At 46.5% G+C, this 19,279-nt stretch overlaps 2 long non-coding RNA genes across 3 annotated transcripts; both read left to right on the top strand.

Moving 5' to 3' along the window:
• Positions 1 to 1,053: 1,053 nt before the first annotated feature.
• On the top strand, positions 1,054 to 11,774 carry LOC122457553. Of its 2 annotated transcripts, none has more exons than XR_006277127.1 (3): positions 1,054 to 1,194; positions 5,161 to 5,274; positions 11,706 to 11,774. It is a non-coding gene; the product is annotated as an uncharacterized LOC122457553 (long non-coding RNA). The 2 variants fall into 2 exon arrangements; XR_006277128.1 differs by lacking the exon at positions 1,054 to 1,194 and adding an exon at positions 5,032 to 5,103.
• Positions 11,775 to 13,699: 1,925 nt separating this feature from the next.
• On the top strand, positions 13,700 to 19,279 carry LOC122457551. Its single transcript, XR_006277124.1, has 3 exons — positions 13,700 to 13,873; positions 14,077 to 14,078; positions 19,206 to 19,279. It is a non-coding gene; the product is annotated as an uncharacterized LOC122457551 (long non-coding RNA).

Consider the following 19,279-nt stretch of genomic DNA (forward strand, 5'->3'; position numbering starts at 1 on the left):
CATTTGTGTATGTGTTACATGTTCTGTGTGTCATTTTCTGTGTGTGAGGTGCATTTGTGTATATGTGATGTTGTCTGTGTGTGTGTGTCATGTTGCGTGTGTGAGATGTTTTATGTGTTCTGTGTGTGGGTGGGTGGCTGGGTGTCGTGTGTCATCTTGTGTGTGTGAGACGGATTTGTGTAGTGTTACGTGTTCTGTAGTGTGTGTGTTGGTGTCGTGTGTCGTCTTGTGTGTGTTGTCTTGGATGGCCACACAGGATAATGCACAAAGCACAAAGCATTTCCCTCACGGAGAAATAGAGACACTAGGTGGCCATGAAGGGTAATGCACCAACAACATCCCTCATGGACCAACAGTGACACTAAGTGGCCGCTCAGGATAATGCACAAAGCATTCCCCTCACGGAGCAACAATGAGACTTGGTGGTCACTCAGGGTAATGCGTGAGGTGTCGTGTGTGTGTGTTGTGTGTCGGTGTCATGTCTTGTATATGATGTTTTCTGTCTGTTGTGTGTCGTGTTGTGTGCGTGTGACGTGTCATGTGTCGTTTTGTGTGCGTGTGACTCATCGTATGTTGCGTGTGTGTGTATGAGATGTGTTTTTGTATGTGTGTGTCACATGTTCTGTCGTTGTCGTGGGTGTGAGATGTGTTTGTGTGTGTCACGTGTTCTGTGTGTGTGTTGGTCTCGTGTGTCAGACGTGTTTGTGTATATGTTATGTGTTGTGTGTGTTTGTCTTGTGTGTGTCAGACGTGTTTGTGTGTATGTTACGTGTTGTGTGTGTGTGTGTCGGTGTCATATGTTGTGTTGTGTGTGTGTGAAACGTGTTTGTGTATGTGTTACATGTTCTGTTTGTGTGTGTGTGTCTGTGTCGTATGTCATGTTTTGTGTGTGTGTGTCTTGTGTGGCTACACTGGGTAATGCACAAAGCAGAAAGCATTTCCCTCATGGAGCAACAATGACAATGGGTGGCCACTCAGGGTAATGCACCAACAATTTCCCTCACGGAGCAACGGTGACACCAGGTGGGCAATCCAGGTATTCCACGTATCATTTCCCTACTGGAGTAACAGTGACACTCGGTGGCCACTCAGGGTAGTGCACAACCAATTTCCCTCATGGAGCAACAGTGACACTGGGTGGTTAATCCAGGTATTGCACAAAGCATTCCCCTCACGGAGCAACAGTGAGACTTGGTGGTCACTCAGGGTAATGCAGAAAAAATTCCCCTCATGGAGTAAGAGTGACACTCCGTGTAATGTGTGAGGTGTCGTGTGTGTGTGTGTGTGTTGTGTGTCAGTGTCATGTGTTGTGTATGATGTTTTCTGTCTGTTGTGTGTCGTGTTGTGTGTGTGCGACGTGTCGTGTGTCGTGTTGTGTGCGTGTGACTCGTCGTATGTTGAGTGTGTGTGTATGAGATGTGTTTTTGTATGTGTGACGTTCTGTGTGTCGTGTTGTGTGTGTGTGAGATGTGTTGTGTGTTGTTTTGTGTGTGTGTTGTGTGTGGTCTTGAGTGTTGTGATGATGTGTGTGTATAGGTGTCGTGTGTTGGGTGTGCGTGATGTTTTGTGTGTCGTGTCATGTGTCGTGTATGATTTTGTGTGTCGTGTGCTGTTGTGTGTCTTATTCTGTGTGTGTGTGTCGCTGTCGTATGTGATTTTGTGTGTCAAGAGTGCCGTTGCCTGTCGTATTCTCTGTGAGTGTGTCAGTGTTCTGTGTATGTGTGTTGGTTATGTGTGTGTGGTTTTGTATGAGACATGTTTGTGCATGTGTTACGTGTTCTCTTTCTGTGTGTGTGTGTGTGTTGAGGTCGTGTGTCGTGTGCAAGACGCATTCTCTGCATGCGTGCATCAGTGTCGTATGTCATGTGTGCGATGTGTTCTGTGTGTGTGTCAGTGTCGTGTGTAAGACGTATTGTGTGTGTGTCAGTGTGATGTGTCGTGTGTCAAACATGTTCTGTGTGCGTATGTTGGTGTCGTGTGTCATCTGTGAGACGTGTTCTGTGTGTATCATCTTATGTGTGTGAGACTTGTTTGCATATGTATTCTGGGTTTTGTGTGTTTGTGTGTGCCGTGTTGTGCGTGTGTCATCTTGTGCATTTGAGATGTGTTTGTGTATGTGTAACAGGTTCTGTGTGTGCTTGTGGGTGTCATGTTGTGCGTGTGTGTCATGTTATGTGTGTGAGATGTCTTTGTGTGTGTCATGTGTTGTGCGTTAGACATGTTTGTGAGTCACGTGTTCTGTGTGTGTCACGTGTTCTGAGTGTGTGTTGTCTTCTATGTGAGAGACGCGTTTTTGTGTGTTATGTGTTCTGCGTGTCGTTTTGTGTGTGTGAGACGTGTTTGTGTGTGTTATGTGTTCTGCTTGTGTCATTTTGTGTATGTGAGCTGCGATAGTGTATGTGTTACATGTTCTGTCTGTGTGTCATTTAGTGTGTGTGAGGCACGTTTGTGTATATGTGACGTGTTCTCTGTGTGTGTGTGTGTGTTGTGAGTGTGAGACTTGTTACGTGTTCTCTGTGGGGGGGGTCGTGTGTCGTTTTGTTTGTGTGAGACATGTATGTGTCGTGTTACGAGTTCTGTTGTGAGTGTGTGTTGGTGTCGTCTGTCGTGGTGTGTGTGTGTGTCTTGTCTTGGATGGCCACACAGGTTAATGCACAAAGCATTTCCCTCATGGAGAAATAGAGACACTAGGTGGCGACGCAGGGTAATGCACCAACAATTTCCCTCATGGACCAACAGTGACACTTGGTGGCCACTCAGGGTAATGCACCAACAATTTCGCACACGGAGCAAGAGTGCGACTCCGTGGCCACTCAGGGTAATGCAGAAAAAATGCCCCTCATGGAGTAAGAGTGACACTCGGTGGCCACTCAGGGTAATGCGTGAGGTGTCGTCTGTGTGTGGTGTGTGTCTGTGTCATGTGTTGTGTATGATGTTTTGTGTCTGTTATGTATTGTCTTGTGTGCGTGACTCATCGTGAGTTGTGTGTGTGTATGAGAAGTGTGTGTCGTATTCTGTGTGTGTGAGACGTGTTGTGTGTCGTTTTGTATGTGTGTTGTGTGTGGTCTTGTGTGTTTTGTTGAGTGTGTATATAGGTGTTGTGTTGTGTGTGCGTGATGTTTTGTGTGTCAGTGTCATGTGTCATGTATGATTTTGTGTGTCGTGTGCTGTTGTGTGTATAATTCTGTGTGTGTATGTTGGTGCGGTCTGTGATTTTGTGTATCATGTGTGCCGTTGCATGTCGAATTCTGTTTGTGTGTGTGTCGGTGTCCTGTGTTGTGTGCAATTTTGTGTGAGACGTGTTTGTGTATGTGTTAGTGTGTGTGTGTCGACGTCGTGTGTGAGACGTTTTCTCTCCTTGTGTGTGTGCATCAGTGTCGTGTGTCACGTGTGAGACATGTTCTCTGTGTGTGTTTGTGTGTTGGTATCGTCTGTCGTGTGTGAGACATGTTCTGTGTGTGTCAGTGTCATGTGTTGTGTGTGAGATGTTTTCTCTGTGAATGTGTCAGTGTGATGTGTCGTGTGTCAGATGTGTTCTGTGTGCGTGTGTTGGTGTCGTGTGTCATCTGTGAGACGTGTTCTGTGTATGGTGTGTGTGTCTCATTTGTGTCTGTGTTGTTCTGTGTGTGAGACGTGTTTGTGTGTGTCACGTGTTCTGTGTGTGTGTGTGTAGGTGTCATTGGTGTGAGACGTGTTTGTGTGTGTCAGGTTTTCTGCATGTGTGTGCTGTTGTGTGTGTGAGACACATTTGTGTGTGTTTGTCACATGTTCTGTGTGTGTCATTTGTGTGTGTGAGACACATTTGTGTATGTGTTACATGTTCTGTGTGTCATTTTCTGTGTGTGAGGTGCATTTGTGTATATGTGATGTTGTCTGTGTGTGTGTGTGTCATGTTGCGTGTGTGAGATGTTTTATGTGTTCTGTGTGTGGGTGGGTGGCTGGGTGTCGTGTGTCATCTTGTGTGTGTGAGACGGATTTGTGTAGTGTTACGTGTTCTGTAGTGTGTGTGTGTTGGTGTCGTGTGTCGTCTGTGTGTGTTGTCTTGGATGGCCACACAGGATAATGCACAAAGCACAAAGCATTTCCCTCACTGAGAAATAGAGACACTAGGTGGCCATGAAGGGTAATGCACCAACAACATCCCTCATGGACCAACAGTGACACTAAGTGGCCGCTCAGGATAATGCACAAAGCATTCCCCTCACGGAGCAACAATGAGACTTGGTGGTCACTCAGGGTAATGCGTGAGGTGTCGTGTGTGTGTCGGTGTCATGTCTTGTATATGATGTTTTCTGTCTGTTGTGTGTCGTGTTGTGTGCGTGTGACGTGTCATGTGTCGTTTTGTGTGCGTGTGACTCATCGTATGTTGCGTGTGTGTGTATGAGATGTGTTTTTGTATGTGTGTGTCACATGTTCTGTCGTTGTCGTGGGTGTGAGATGTGTTTGTGTGTGTCACGTGTTCTGTGTGTGTGTTGGTCTCCTGTGTGTCAGACGTGTTTGTGTATATGTTATGTGTTGTGTGTGTTTGTCTTGTGTGTGTCAGACGTGTTTGTGTGTATGTTACGTGTTGTTGTGTGTGTGTGTCGGTGTCATATGTTGTGTTGTGTGTGTGTGAAACGTGTTTGTGTATGTGTTACATGTTCTGTTTGTGTGTGTGTGTCTGTGTCGTATGTCATGTTTTGTGTGTGTGTGTCTTGTGTGGCTACACTGGGTAATGCACAAAGCAGAAAGCATTTCCCTCATGGAGCAACAATGACAATGGGTGGCCACTCAGGGTAATGCACCAACAATTTCCCTCACGGAGCAACGGTGACACCAGGTGGGCAATCCAGGTATTCCACGTATCATTTCCCTACTGGAGTAACAGTGACACTCGGTGGCCACTCAGGGTAGTGCACAACCAATTTCCCTCATGGAGCAACGGTGACACTGGGTGGCCACTCAGAGTAATGCACCAACAATTTCCCACACGGATCAAGAGTGACACAGGGTGGCCACTCAGGTACTGTACATTCAATTTCCCTCACGGAGCAACAGTGACACCGGGTGGCCACTCAGTGTAATGCTCAAAGCATTTCCCCCACGGAGCAACAGTGACACTGGGTGGACAATTCAGGTAGTGCACAAATCGTTTCCCTCATGGACCAACAGTGACACTAGGTGGCCACTCAGGGTAATGCAGAAAGCATTCCCCTTATGGAGCAACAGTGACACTCCGTGGCCATTCAGGGTAATGCACCAACCATTTCCCTCATGGAGCAACAGTGACACTGGGTGGCTAATCCAAGTATTGCACAAACCATATCCCACATGGAGGTACAGTGATACTCGGTGGCCACTCATGTCGTGTTCTGTGTGTGTGAGACGTGTTGTGTGTCATCTTTGTGTGTGTTGAGCGTTGTGTTGAGTGTGTCTGTGTCGGTGTCATGTGTTGTGTGTTTGTCATGTTCTGTGTGTGTTGTGTTTTGTGTCATGTTGTGTGTCGTATTCTGGGTGTGTGTGTGTGATGTTTTGTGTGTCATGTTATTTGTGTGCTGTGTTGTGTGTGTCGTATTCTGGGTGTGTGTGATGTTTTGTGTGTCGTGTTGTGCGTGTGCTGTGTTTTGTGCCGTTTTGAGTGTTGTATTCTGGATGTATGTGTGATGTTTTGTGAGTTGTTTTGTGTGTGTTTTGTGCCTTTTTGTGTGTCATATTCTGTGTGCCTGTGTGTGTGTCGATGTCATGTGTGGTCCACTCAGGGTAATGCATCAACAATATCCCTTACGGAGCAACAGTGACACTTTTTGACCGGGTGTTTGTTTGTGCCATGTTGTGCGTGTGTCATCTTGTAAATTGTTTGTGTATGTTTAACGGGTTCTGTCTGTGCTTGTGTTTGTCATGTTGTGCATGTGTGTCATGTTGTGTCTGTGAGATGAGTTTGTGTGTGTCATGTTCTGTGTGTGTGACACTCGGTGGACACTCAGGGTAATGCACAAATAATTTACCTCCTGGAGCAACGGTGACACTGGGTGGCCACGCAGGGTAATCCGTGAGGTGTCGTGTGTGTGTGTTCCGGTCGGTGTCATATCTTGTGTATGACGTTTTGTGTCTGTTGTGTGTCGTGCTGTGTGCGTGATGTGTCGTGTTTCGTGTTGTGTGCGTGTGACGTGTTGTGTGTTTGTATGAGATATGTTTTTGTATGTGTGAGGTTTTGTGTGTCGCGTTCTGTGTGTGTGAGATGTGTTGTGTGTCGCTTTGTGTGTGTGTTGTGTGTTGTCTTGAGTTTTGTGGTCAGTGTACGTGTACAGGTGTCGTGTGTTGTGTGTGCGTGATGTTTTGTGTGTCGGTGTCATGTGTCGTGTATTATTTTGTGTGTCGTGTGCCATTGTGTGTCTTATTCTGGGTGTGTGTGTGTCAGTGTCGCATGTGATTTTTTGTGACAAGTGTGCCATTGCGTGTCGGTTATGTGTGTGTGTGTGTGTGTGTGTTGAGGTCATGTGTCTTGTGTGAGACGTGTTCTGTGTGTGTGTGTGTGTGTGTGTGGGTGTTGAGGTCGTGTGTCTTGTGTGAGACGTGTTCTGTGCGTGTGTGTGTGTGTGTGTTGAGGTCGTGTGTCGTGCGTGAGACGTGTTCTGTGTGTGTGTGTGTGTGTGTGTGTGTTGAGGTCGTGTGTCTTGTGTGAGACGTGTTCTCTGTGTGTGTGTGTGTGTGTTGAGGTCGTGTCTCTTGTGTGAGATGTGTTCTGTGTGTGTGTGTGTCAGTGTCATGTGTGAGATGTGTTCTCTGTGTGTGTGTGTCAGTGTCATGTGTCGTGTGTCAGACATGTTCTGTCTATGTGTGTTGGTGTTGTGTCATCTGTGAGACGTGTTCTGTGTGTGTGTGAGGTGTTTCTGTGTGTTACATGTTCGGTGTGTGTATCGTCTGGTGTGTGTGAGACGTGTTTGTGCATGTATTATAGGTTCTGTGTGTTTGTGTGTGCCATGTTGTGCGTGTGTCGTCTTGTAAATTTGAGATGTGTTTGTGTATGTTTAACGGGTTCTGTCTGTGCTTGTGTTTGTCATGTTGTGTGTGTGTCATGTTGTGTCTGTGAGATGAGTTTGTGTGTGTCACGTGTTGTGTGTGAGACACGTTTGTGTGTGTGTCACGTGTTCTGCATGTGTGTCGTGTGTGTGGTGTGTGTTGGTGTCATGTGTTGTGTATGACGTTTTGTGACTGTTGTGTGTCATGTTGTGTGCATGTGATGTGTCGTGTGCGTGTGACTCCTCGTACGTTTTGTGTATGTATGAGAAGTGTTTTTGTATGTGTGACGTTTTGTGTTTCATGTTCTGTGTGTGTGAGACGTTTTGTGTGTTGTGTGTTGTCTTGAGTGTTGTGTTGAGTGTGTTTGTATAAGTGTCGTGTGTTGTGTGCGCGTGATGTTTTGTGTGTCGGTGTCATGTGTCGTGTATGATTTTGTGTGTCGTGTGCTGTGTGTCTTATTCTGTGTGTGTGTGTGTCGGTGTCGTATGTGATTTTGTGTGTCGTGTGCCATTGCGTGTCGTATTCTGGGTGTATGTGTGTGTGTTGGTGTCCTGTGTTGTGTGCAATTTTGTGTGAGACATGTTTGTGTATGTGTTACGAGTTCTGTGTGTGTGTGTTTGTGAGTGTGTCGGTGTCGTGCATGAGACATGTTCTCTGTGTGTGTGTATCATGTGTCGTGTGTGAGACGTGTTCGGTGTGTGTGTGTGTTGGTGTTGTCTGTCGTCTGCGAGACATGTTCTGTGTATGGGTGTGTGTGTCGTGTTGTGTGTGTCACATTGTGTGTGTGGTGTTCTGTGTGTGTGATGTGTTTGTGTGTGTCACGTGTTCTGTGTGTGTGTCAGTGTTGTGGGTGTGAGACATGCTTTTGTGTATCAGGAATTCTCTGTGTGTGTGTGTTCGTGTCATGGTTGTGAGACGTGTTTGTGTGTGTCATGTGTTCTCTGTGTATGAGACGTGTTTGTGTGTGTCATGTGTTGTTTGTGTGTGTTGGTGTCGTGGGTGTTAGACGTGTTTGTGTGTCAGGTGTTCTTCATGTGTGATGATGTGTGTGAGACGCATTTGTGTGTGTGTGTCACGTATTCTGTGTGTCTGTCATTTTGTGAGTGTGAGAGACATGTTTGTGTGTGTTACGTGTTCTGCGTGTCGTTTTGTGTGTGAGACGCGTTTGTGTATTTATTACATGTTCTGTGTGTGTGAGGTGCTTTTGTGTATATGTGACGTGTTCCGTGTGTGTGTGTCATGCTGTGTGTGTAAGACATGTTTGAGTATGTGTGATGTGTTCTGTGTTGTGTGTGTGAGACGTGTTACGTGTTCTGTGTGTGTGGGTGTTTTGTGTGTGGGTGCCGTGTTATCTTGTGTGTGTGAGACGTGTTTGTGTACCGTTACCTGTTCTGTTGTGTGTTTGTGTTCTGTTGTGTTGGTGTCGTGTGTCGTCTTGGATGGCCACATAGGATAATGCACAAAGCATTTCCCTCATGGACCAACAGTGACACTGGGTGGCCGCTCAGGGTAATGCATCAACCATTTCCCTTACGGAGCAACAGTGACACTGGGTGGCTAATCCAAGTATTGCACAAAGCATATCCCACATGGTGGTACAGTGACACTCGGTGGACACGCAGGGTAATGCACAAACAATTTCGCTCACGGAGCTACAGTGACACTGGACGGCCACTCAGGGTAATGCAGAAAAATGCCCCTCATGGATTAAGAGTGACACTCGGTGGTCACTCAGGGTAATGCGTGAGGTGTCGTGTGTGTGTGTGTGTGTTGTGTGTCAGTGTCATGTCTTGTGTATGATGTTTTGTGTCTCTTGTGTGTCGTGTTCTGTGCGTGTGACCCGTCGTATGTTGTGTGTGTGTGTGTATGAGAAGTGTTTTTGTATGTGTGACATTTTGTGTGTCGTGTTCTGTGTGTGTGAAACGTGTTGTGTGTTGTTTTGGTGTGTATTGTGTGTTGTCTTGAGTGTTGTGATGATGTGTGTGTATAGGTGTCGTGTGTTGGGTGTGCGTGATGTTTTGTGTGTCGTGTCATGTGTCGTATATGATTTTGTGTGTCGTGTGCCGTTGCCTGTCGTATTCTGGGTGTGTGTGTTGGTGTTCTCTGTGCGAGTGTGTGGGTGTCGGTTATCTGTTTGATTTTGTGTGAGACATGTCTCTGTGTGTGTGGGTGTGTCGGTTATGTGTGATTTTGTGTGAGACATGTCTGTGTGTGTGTGTTGAGGTCGTATCTCTTGTGTGACATGTGTTCTCTGTGTGTGTGTGTATGTTGAGGTCGTATGTCTTGTTTGAGACGCGTTCTGTGTGTGTGTGTGTGTGTGTGTATATGTGTGTGTGTTTTGAGGTCTTCTGTCGTGTGAGATATGTTCTCTGTGTTTCTGTGTGTCAGTATCGTGTGTCATCTATGAGACGCTTTCTCTGCGTGCGTGCGTCAGTGTTGTATGTCATGTGTGCGATGTGTTCTGTGTGTGTGCATCAGACGTGTTCTGTGTGCGTGTGTTGGTGTCGTGTGTCATCTGTGAGATGTGTTCTGTGTGTGTATCATCTTATGTGTGTGAGACTTGTTTGCATATGTTTTCTGGGTTTTGTGTGTTTGTGTGTGCCGTGTTGTGCGTGTGTCATCTTGTGCATTTGAGATGTGTTTGTGTATGTGTAACAGGTTCTGTGTGTGCTTGTGGGTGTCATGTTGTGCGTGTGTGTCGTGTTGTGTGTGTGAGATGTCTTTGTGTGTGTCATGCGTTGTGTGCGTTAGACATGTTTGTCTGAGTCAGGTGTTCTGCCTGTGTGTGTCATGTTATGTGAGACGCATGTGCCTGTGTGTGTGTGTCACGTGTTCTGCGTGTGTCATCTTCTATGTGAGAGACGCGTTTTTGTGTGTTATCTGTTCTGCATGTCGTTTTGTGTGTGTGAGACGTGTTTGTGTGTGTTATGTGTTCTGCTTGTGTCATTTTGTGTATGTGAGATGCGTTAGTGTATGTGTTACATGTTCTGTCTGTATGTCATTTAGTGTGTGTGAGGCACGTTTGTGTATATGTGATGTGTTCTGTGTGTGTTGTGTTGTGTGTGTGAGACGTGTTACGTGTTCTCTGTGTGTGGGGGAGTCGTGTCATCTTGTTTGTGTGAGACGTGTATGTGTCGTGTTACGAGTTCTGTTGTGAGTGTGTGTTGGTGTCGTATGTCGTGGTGTGTCTGTGTGTGTGTGAGTGTGTGCGTCTGTGTCTTGTCTTGGATGGCCACACAGGTTAATGCACAAAGTACAAAGCATTTCCCTCATGGAGAAATAGAGACACTAGGTGGCCACGCAGGGTAATGCACCAACAACATCCCTCACGGAGCAACAGTGACACCAGGTGGCCCCTCAGGGTAAGGCACCAACAATTTCCGTCACGGACCAACCGTGACACCAAGTGGCCAGTCCCGGTAATACACAAATCATTTCCCTCATGGACCAACAGTGACACTGGGTAGCCGCTTAGGGTAATGCGTGAGGTGTCGTCTATGAGTGTGTGTGGTGTGTGTCGGTGTCATGTGTTGTGCATGATGTTTTGTGTCTGTTGTGTGTTGCGTTGTATGCGTGTGACATCTCATGTGTCATGTTGTGTGCGTGTGACTCGTCATGTGTTGTGTGTGTGTATGAGATGTGTTTTTGTATGTGTGACGTCTTGTGTGTCATTTTGTGTGCGTGAGACGTGTTCTGTGTCATTTTGTGTGTGTGTAGTGTGTTCTCTTGAGTGTTGTGTTGGGTTGGGTGTTTGTGTATAGGTGTCATGTGTTGCGTGTGCATGATGTTTTGTGTGTCGGTGTCATGTGTCGTGTATGATTTTGTGTGTCGTGTGCTGTTGTGTGTCTAATTCTGTGTGTGTATGTCGGTGTCGTCTGTGATTTTGTGTATCATGTGTGCCGTTGCATGTCGTATTCTGTTTGTGTGTGTGTCGCTGTCCTGTGTTGTGTGCAATATTGTGTGAGATGTGTTGGTGTATGTGTTACGTGTTCTGTGTAGGTGGGTGGGTGGGTGTCATGTGTGAGATGTGTTCTGTGTGTGTGTGGGTATCGTGTGTCATGTGGGAGATGTGTTCTCTGTGTGTGTGTGTGTGTGTGGGTATCATGTGTCATGTGTGAGATGTGTTCTGTGTGTCTGTCAGTGTGATGTGTTGTGTGTGAGCGTTGGTGTCGTGTGTCGTCTGTGAGATGTGTTCTGTGTATGGGTGTGTGTGTCACATTTGTGTGTGTGTCGGTGTTGCGGGTGTGAGACATCTTTTTGTGTGTCAGGAATTCTGTGTGTGTGTTTGTGTGTGTCGGTGTCATGGGCGTTAGACGTGTTTGTGTGTGTCAGGTGTTCTGTGTGTGTGTTGTGTGTGTGAGATGCATTTGTGTGTGTGTCACGTGTTCCGTGTGTCTGTGTTGTTGTGAGTGTGAGAAACATGTTTGTGTGTGTTACGTGTTCAGCGTGTGTCGTTTTGTGTGTGTGAGGTGCTTTTGTGTATATGTGACATTTTCTGTGTGTGTATGTCGTGTTGTGTGTGTGAGACGTGTTACGACTTCTGTGTCTGTGTGTTTCTGTGTGGGTGTTGTGTGTATTCTTGTGTGTGTGAGACGTGTTTGTGTAGTGTTATCAGTTCTGTTGTGTGTTGGTGTGGTGTGTCGTCTTGGATGGCCACTCAGTGTAATGCATAAACAATTTCCCTCATGGAGAAATAGAGACACTAGGTGGCCACGCAGGGTAATGCACCAACAATTTCCCTCACAGAGCAACAGTGACACCAGCTGGCCAATCCAGGTAATACGTAAACCATTTTCCTCATGGACCAACAGTGACACTCGGTGGCCCCTCTGGTTAATACATCAACAATTTCCCTTGCTGAGAAACAGTGACACCGGGTGGCTAATCCGGGTATTGCACAAAGCATTTCCCTCCTGGAGCAACGGTGACACTCGGTGGCCACTCAGGGTAATGCACCAACAATTCCTCCAATGGAGCAACAGTGACACTGGGTGGCTAATCCAGATATTGCACAAACAATTTCCCTCATGGACCAACAGTGACACCGGGTGGCTAATCCGGGTATTGCACAAAGAATTTCCCTCCTGGAGCAACGGTGACACTCGGTGGCCACTCAGGGTAATGCACCAACAATTCCTCTCATGGAGCAACAGTGACACTGGTGGTTAATCCAGGTATTGCACAAAGCATTCCCCTCACGGAGCAACAGTGAGACTTGGTGGTCACTCAGGGTAATGCAGAAAAAATTCCCCTCATGGAGTAAGAGTGACACTCCGTGTAATGTGTGAGGTGTCGTGTGTGTGTGTGTGTTGTGTGTCAGTGTCATGTGTTGTGTATGATGTTTTCTGTCTGTTGTGTGTCGTGTTCTGTGTGTGTGAGATGTGTTGTGTGTCGTTTTGTATGTGTGTTGTGTGTGGTCTTGAATGTTATGATGAGTGTGTGTGTGTATAGGTGTCGTGTGTTGTGTGTCCGTGATGTTTTGTGTGTCGGTGTCATGTGTCGTGTATGATTTTGTGTGTCGTGTGCTGTTGTGTGTCTTATTCTGTGTCTGTGTGTGTCGCTGTCGTATGTGATTTTGTGTGTCAAGAGTGCCGTTGCCTGTCGTATTCTCTGTGAGTATGTCAGTGTTCTGTGTATGTGTGTTGGTTATTTGTGTGTGGTTTTGTATGAGACATGTTTGTGCATGTGTTACGTGTTCTCTTTCTGTGTGTGTGTGTTGAGGTCGTGTGTCATGTGCAAGACGCATTCTCTGCATGCGTGCATCAGTGTCGTATGTCATGTGTGCGATGTGTTCTGTGTGTGTGTCAGTGTCGTGTGTAAGACGTATTGTGTGTGTGTGTCAGTGTGATGTGTCGTGTGTCAAACATGTTCTGTGTGTGTATGTTGGTGTCGTGTGTCATCTGTGAGACGTGTTCTGTGTGTGTATCGTCTTATGTGTGTGAGACTTGTTTGCATATGTATTCTGGGTTTTGTGTGTTTGTGTGTGCCGTATTGTGCGTGTGTCATCTTGTGCATTTGAGATGTGTTTGTGTATGTGTAACAGGTTCTGTGTGTGCTTGTGGGTGTCATGTTCTGCGTGTGTGTCGTGTTGTGTGTGTGAGATGTCTTTGTGTGTGTCATGTGTTGTGTGCGTTAGACATGTTTGTCTGAGTCAGGTGTTCTGCCTGTGTGTGTCATGTTATGTGAGACGCATGTGCCTGTGTGTGTGTGTCACATGTTCTGCGTGTGTCATCTTCTATGTGAGACACGCGTTTTTGTGTGTTATGTGTTCTGCATGTTGTTTTGTGTGTGTGAGACATGTTTGTGTGTGTTATGTGTTCTGCTTGTGTCATTTTGTGTATGTGAGATGCGTTAGTGTATGTGTTACATGTTCTGTCTGTGTGTCATTTAGTGTGTGAGAGGCACGTTTGTGTATATGTGATGTGTTCTGTGTGTGTGTGTGTTGTGTTGTGTGTGTGAGACGTGTTACGTGTTCTCTGTGTGTGGGGGAGTCGTGTCATCTTGTTTCTGTGAGACGTGTATGTGTCGTGTTACGAGTTCTGTTGTGAGTGTGTGTTGGTGTCGTATGTCGTGGTGTGTCTGTGTGTGTGTGAGTGTGTGCGTCTGTGTCTTGTCTTGGATGGCCACACAGGTTAATGCACAAAGCACAAAGCATTTCCCTCATGGAGAAATAGAGACACTCGGTGGTCACGCAGGGTAATGCACCAACAACATCCCTCACGGAGCAACAGTGACACCAGGTGGCCCCTCAGGGTAATGCACCAACAATTTCCGTCACGGACCAACCGTGACACCAAGTGGCCAGTCCCGGTAATACACAAATCATTTCCCTCATGGACCAACAGTGACACTGGGTAGCCGCTCAGGGTAATGCGTGAGGTGTCGTCTATGAGTGTGTGTGGTGTGTGTCGGTGTCATGTGTTGTGCATGATGTTTTGTGTCTGTTGTGTGTTGCGTTGTGTGCGTGTGACATCTCATGTGTCATGTTGTGTGCATGTGACTCGTCATGTTTTGTGTGTGTGTATGAGATCTGTTTTTGTATGTGTGACGTCTTGTGTGTCATTTTGTGTGCGTGAGACGTGTTGTGTGTCATTTTGTGTGTGTGTAGTGTGTTCTCTTGAGTGTTGTGTTGGGTTGGGTGTTTGTGTATAGGTGTCATGTGTTGCATGTTCATGATGTTTTGTGTGTCGGTGTCATGTGTCATGTATGATTTTGTGTGTCGTGTGCTGTTGTGTGTCTAATTCTGTGTGTGTATGTCGGTGTCGTCTGTGATTTTGTGTATCATGTGTGCCGTTGCATGTCGTATTCTATTTGTGTGTGTGTCGCTGTCCTGTGTTGTGTGCAATATTGTGTGAGTATGTGTTACGTGTTCTGTGTAGGTGGGTGGGTGGGTGTCATGTGTGAGACGTGTTCTGTGTGTGTGTGTGGGTATCGTGTGTCATGTGGGAGATGTGTTCTCTGTGTGTGGGTATCATGTGTCATGTGTGAGATGTGTTCTGTGTGTCTGTCAGTGTGATGTGTTGTGTGTGAGCGTTGGTGTCGTGTGTCGTCTGTGAGATGTATTCTGTGTATGGGTGTGTGTGTCGGTGTTGTGGGTGTGAGACATCTTTTTGTGTGTCAGGAATTCTGTGTGTGTGTGTGTGTGTGGGTGTCATCCGATGAAGTGAGCTGTAGCTCACGAAAGCTTATGCTCTAATAAATTTGTTAGTCTCTAAGGTGCCACAAGTACTCCTTTTCTTTTTGGTGTCATGGGTGTTAGACGTGTTTGTGTGTCAGGTGTTCTGTGTGTGTGATGTTGTGTGTGTGAGATGCATTTGTGTGTGTGTCACGTGTTCCGTGTGTCTGTGTTGTTGTGAGTGTGAGAAACATGTTTGTGTGTGTTACGTGTTCTGCGTGTGTCGTTTTGTGTGTGTGAGGTGCTTTTGTGTATATGTGACATTTTCTGTGTGTGTATGTCGTGTTGTGTGTGTGAGACGTGTTAGGACTTCTGTGTCTGTGTGTTTCTGTGTGGGTGTGGTGTGTATTCTTGTGTGTGTGAGACGTGTTTGTGTAGTGTTACCTGTTCTGTTGTGTGTTGGTGTGGTGTGTCGTCTTGGATGGCCACTCAGTGTAATGCATAAACAATTTCCCTCATGGAGAAATAGAGACACTAGGTGGCCACGCAGGGTAATGCACCAACAATTTCCCTCACAGAGCAACAGTGACACCAGCTGGCCAATCCAGGTAATACGTAAACCATTTTCCTCATGGACCAACAGTGACACTCGGTGGCCCCTCTGGTTAATACATCAACAATTTCCCTTGCTGAGAAACAGTGACACCGGGTGGCTAATCCGGGTATTGCACAAAGCATTTCCCTCCTGGAGCAACGGTGACACTCGGTGGCCACTCAGGGTAATGCACCAACAATTCCTCCAATGGAGCAACAGTGACACTGGGTGGCTAATCCAGGTATTGCACAAACAATTTCCCTCATGGACCAACAGTGACACCGAGTGGCTAATCCGGGTATTGCACAAAGCATTTCCCTCCTGGAGCAACGGTGACACTCGGTGGCCACTCAGGGTAATGCGCCAACAATTCCTCTCATGGAGCAACAGTGACACTGGGTGGTTAATCCAGGTATTGCACAAAGCATTCCCCTCACGGAGCAACAGTGAGACTTGGTGGTCACTCAGGGTAATGCAGAAAAAATTCCCCTCATGGAGTAAGAGTGACACTCCGTGTAATGTGTGAGGTGTCGTGTGTGTGTGTGTGTTGTGTGTCAGTGTCATGTGTTGTGTATGATGTTTTCTGTCTGTTGTGTGTCGTGTTGTGTGTGTGCGACGTGTCGTGTGTCGTGTTGTGTGCGTGTGACTCGTCGTATGTTGAGTGTGTGTGTATGAGATGTGTTTTGGTATGTGTGACGTTCTGTGTGTCGTGTTGTGTGTGTGTGAGATGTGTTGTGTGTTGTTTTGTGTGTGTGTTGTGTGTGGTCTTGAGTGTTGTGATGATGTGTGTCTATAGGTGTCGTGTGTTGGGTGTGCGTGATGTTTTGTGTGTCGTGTCATGTGTCGTGTACGATTTTGTGTGTCGTGTGCTGTTGTGTGTCTTATTCTGTGTCTGTGTGTGTCGCTGTCGTATGTGATTTTGTGTGTCAAGAGTGCCGTTGCCTGTCGTATTCTCTGTGAGTGTGTCAGTGTTCTGTGTATGTGTGTTGGTTATGTGTGTGTGGTTTTGTATGAGACATGTTTGTGCATGTGTTACGTGTTCTCTTTCTGTGTGTGTGTGTGTTGAGGTCGTGTGTCATGTGCAAGACGCATTCTCTGCATGCGTGCATCAGTGTCGTATGTCATGTGTGCGATGTGTTCTGTGTGTGTGTCAGTGTCGTGTGTAAGACGTATTGTGTGTGTGTGTCAGCGTGATGTGTCGTGTGTCAAACATGTTCTGTGTGCGTATGTTGGTGTCGTGTGTCATCTGTGAGACGTGTTCTCTGTGTATCGTCTTATGTGTGTGAGACTTGTTTGCATATGTATTCTGGGTTTTGTGTGTTTGTGTGTGCCGTGTTGTGCGTGTGTCATCTTGTGCATTTGAGATGTGTTTGTGTATGTGTAACAGGTTCTGTGTGTGCTTGTGGGTGTCATGTTGTGCGTGTGTGTCATGTTATGTGTGTGAGATGTCTGTGTGTGTCATGTGTTGTGCGTTAGACATGTTTGTGAGTCACGTGTTCTGTGTGTGTCACGTGTTCTGAGTGTGTGTTGTCTTCTATGTGAGAGACGCGTTTTTGTGTGTTATGTGTTCTGCGTGTCGTTTTGTGTGTGTGAGACGTGTTTGTGTGTGTTATGCGTTCTGCTTGTGTCATTTTGTGTATGTGAGCTGCGATAGTGTATGTGTTACATGTTCTGTCTGTGTGTCATTTAGTGTGTGTGAGGCACGTTTGTGTATATGTGACGTGTTCTCTGTGTGTGTGTGTGTTGTGAGTGTGAGACTTGTTACGTGTTCTCTGTGGGGGGGGTCGTGTGTCGTCTTGTTTGTGTGAGACATGTATGTGTCGTGTTACGAGTTCTGTTGTGAGTGTGTGTTGGTGTCGTCTGTCGTGGTGTGTGTGTGTGTCTTGTCTTGGATGGCCACACAGGTTAATGCACAAAGCATTTCCCTCATGGAGAAATAGAGACACTAGGTGGCGACGCAGGGTAATGCACCAACAATTTCCCTCATGGACCAACAGTGACACTTGGTGGCCACTCAGGGTAATGCACCAACAATTTCGCTCACGGAGCAAGAGTGCGACTCCGTGGCCACTCAGGGTAATGCAGAAAAAATGCCCCTCATGGAGTAAGAGTGACACTCGGTGGCCACTCAGGGTAATGCGTGAGGTGTCGTCTGTGTGTGTGTGTGTGGTGTGTATCGGTGTCATGTGTTGTGTATGATGTTTTGTGTCTGTTGTGTGTTGTCTTGTGTGCGTGACTCATCGTGAGTTGTGTGTGTGTATGAGAAGTGTGTGTCGTATTCTGTGTGTGTGAGACGTGTTGTGTGTCGTTTTGTATGTGTGTTGTGCGTGGTCTTGTGTGTTTTGTTGAGTGTGTGTATATAGGTGTTGTGTTGTGTGTGCGTGATGTTTTGTGTGTCAGTGTCATGTGTCATGTATGATTTTGTGTGTCGTGTGCTGTTGTGTGTATAATTCTGTGTGTGTATGTTGGTGCGGTCTGTGATTTTGTGTATCATGTGTGCCGTTGCATGTCGAATTCTGTTTGTGTGTGTGTCGGTGTCCTGTGTTGTGTGCAATTTTGTGTGAGACGTGTTTGTGTATGTGTTAGTGTGTGTGTGTCGACGTCGTGTGTGAGACATTTTCTCTCCTTGTGTGTGTGCATCAGTGTTGTGTGTCACGTTTGAGACATGTTCTCTGTGTGTGTTTGTGTGTTGGTATCGTCTGTCGTGTGTGAGACATGTTCTGTGTGTGTGTCAGTGTCATGTGTTGTGTGTGAGATGTTTTCTCTGTGAATGTGTCAGTGTGATGTGTCGTGTGTCAGATGTGTTCTGTGTGCGTGTGTTGGTGTCGTGTGTCATCTGTGAGACGTGTTCTGTGTATGGTGTGTGTGTCTCATTTGTGTCTGTGTGTTCTGTGTGTGAGACGTGTTTGTGTGTGTCACGTGTTCTGTGTGTGTGTGTGTAGGTGTCATTGGTGTGAGACGTGTTTGTGTGTGTCAGGTTTTCTGCATGTGTGTGCTGTTGTGTGTGTGAGACACATTTGTGTGCGTTTGTCACATGTTCTGTGTGTGTCATTTTGTGTGTGAGACACATTTGTGTATGTGTTACATGTTCTGTGTGTCATTTTCTGTGTGTGAGGTGCATTTGTGTATATGTGATGTTGTCTGTGTGTGTGTGTGTCATGTTGCGTGTGTGAGATGTTTTATGTGTTCTGTGTGTGGGTGGGTGGCTGGGTGTCGTGTGTCATCTTGTGTGTGAGAGACGGATTTGTGTAGTGTTACGTGTTCTGTAGTGTGTGTGTGTTGGTGTCGTGTGTCGTCTTGTGTGTGTTGTCTTGGATGGCCACACAGGATAATGCACAAAGCACAAAGCATTTCCCTCACGGAGAAATAGAGACACTAGGTGGCCATGAAGGGTAATGCACCAACAACATCCCTCATGGACCAACAGTGACACTAAGTGGCCGCTCAGGATAATGCACAAAGCATTCCCCTCACGGAGCAACAATGAGACTTGGTGGTCACTCACGGTAATGCGTGAGGTGTCGTGTGTGTGTCGGTGTCATGTCTTGTATATGATGTTTTCTGTCTGTTGTGTGTCGTGTTGTGTGCGTGTGACGTGTCATGTGTCGTTTTGTGTGCGTGTGACTCATCGTATGTTGCGTGTGTGTGTATGAGATGTGTTTTTGTATGTGTGTGTCACATGTTCTGTCGTTGTCGTGGGTGTGAGATATGTTTGTGTGTGTCACGTGTTCTGTGTGTGTGTTGGTCTCCTGTGTGTCAGACGTGTTTGTGTATATGTTATGTGTTGTGTGTGTTTGTCTTGTGTGTGTCAGACGTGTTTGTGTGTATGTTACGTGTTGTGTGTGTGTGTGTGTCGGTGTCATATGTTGTGTTGTGTGTGTGTGAAACGTGTTTGTGTATGTGTTACATGTTCTGTTTGTGTGTGTGTGTCTGTGTCGTATGTCATGTTTGTGTGTGTGTGTCTTGTGTGGCTACACTGGGTAATGCACAAAGCAGAAAGCATTTCCCTCATGGAGCAACAATGACAATGGGTGGCCACTCAGGGTAATGCACCAACAATTTCCCTCACG

This window comes from Dermochelys coriacea, chromosome 26 (assembly GCF_009764565.3).
Source record: "Dermochelys coriacea isolate rDerCor1 chromosome 26, rDerCor1.pri.v4, whole genome shotgun sequence".
NCBI lineage: Eukaryota > Metazoa > Chordata > Testudines > Dermochelyidae > Dermochelys > Dermochelys coriacea.